This window comes from Cucurbita moschata, unplaced genomic scaffold (genome assembly GCF_002738365.1).
Source record: "Cucurbita moschata cultivar Rifu unplaced genomic scaffold, Cmos_1.0 Cmo_Scf00097, whole genome shotgun sequence".
In the NCBI taxonomy this organism is placed as follows: domain Eukaryota; kingdom Viridiplantae; phylum Streptophyta; class Magnoliopsida; order Cucurbitales; family Cucurbitaceae; genus Cucurbita; species Cucurbita moschata.
Genome location: NW_019268613.1, coordinates 304768 through 306346, shown reverse-complemented (window position 1 = coordinate 306346; position 1579 = coordinate 304768).

Genomic DNA, 1579 nt, shown 5'->3' with positions numbered 1-1579 from the left:
TTGCCACAAAAAAAAAAAAAAAAAAAAAAAACCACCGCCGCATACAGCGCACTAACGAGAGATACGCCACGGTGGAGTCAATAACTGGTCTGCGCACGTGTGCAAGCTGGCATGGTCACTAAAAAAATAATGGAAATTATGCAATTTCAAAAATATAATATACCGTGTATAAAAAAGTAAAATTATATAATTAATCTTTTATATTAATATTAATTACTATATATATATAGTTAAAAAATAAGGTTATTTATGTTAGAATCGCATAACAGCGCACATACACGATTTAGATAAACACAAAGAACAGGATAGAAAAAATACAAGAGAATATTGACTAAATGTTTTGGATTAATGACTACAGATAATATAAATATTTTCAAAGCTTTGTTGTATATATGGTTTAACTTTCTATATATAACTTTTATTATATATAGCGTATAACTATCTCCTGTGTATAACTCTATCTACTCGCTAACTTTTTACTATACATAGCTATTTATTACCATTTACTTCATAAGTAATTGAGATTTACAAGTAATTGAGCTTTACTACGTAACTAACAGCTCCATACCTAACAATTTAAGCATTTAAATATATATTTTTTATTTTTTAAAATTAAAATATTATTTTTGGTGTCTAATTCTATTTTGGGTCGGCGAATGGTTCAGATTTGGTCACTGTACACTTAATAAATAATAATAATAATTATTATTATTTGGGAGGAAAATAGTTAATAAATTATTTCATAAATACGATTGAATTTTTAAAACTTTAACTTTCAAAATTGTTAAAAAATCGTGGTGAAGTTTTCAAAAGTTTCATTAATAAAAATTCAAAAACATATTTACCGTTAGTATCAAGTTTCAAAATTATACATAAATTTTTCGAAATAACATTAAAATATTAATAAATAACCTATGAGATGATAAAAGACGATTTTCGTTCATATATTAATGATAAAGTCGAATGGTATTAATGAAATATTATTAAAAGTTAAAGGGTAGTTATTTAATTATTAAATATTTTAGTGTATCTATTTAATTTTACAAAGTACCGTCTAATTAATTTATCAAAATTGATATGTAATTATTAATTTAAAATTTTAATTAATATGATATTCAAAACTTAGGCGTATAAATTATTTTTATTGTACTTTATTGACTTAAATTTTTATTTTTAAATTTGTGAGTTTATTTTATTATTTAATTTGAAACCATGTGATGCAAAAAAGTTCTCGATATTATCAAACAACTGAACATAAATATTTAATTTAAATATATATATATATATTTATTTATCTGTATTATCTTTTTAATTTAATATATTTCTTTACTTTTAATTTAACATATTTCTTTAAAACTAGAAATATATACAAATATTAATTAAAAAGATAATACAAATAAATAAATAAATAAATAAATAAATAAATATATATATATATATATACACACGCGCATATATATATATATATATATATATATATATATATATATATAGATCTAAAACGCACCGGATCAAGCAGGACAGACCGATGGAATTTAAAGTTGTGTGGTAGGAAAATAATAATAATCAATTTTGTAAA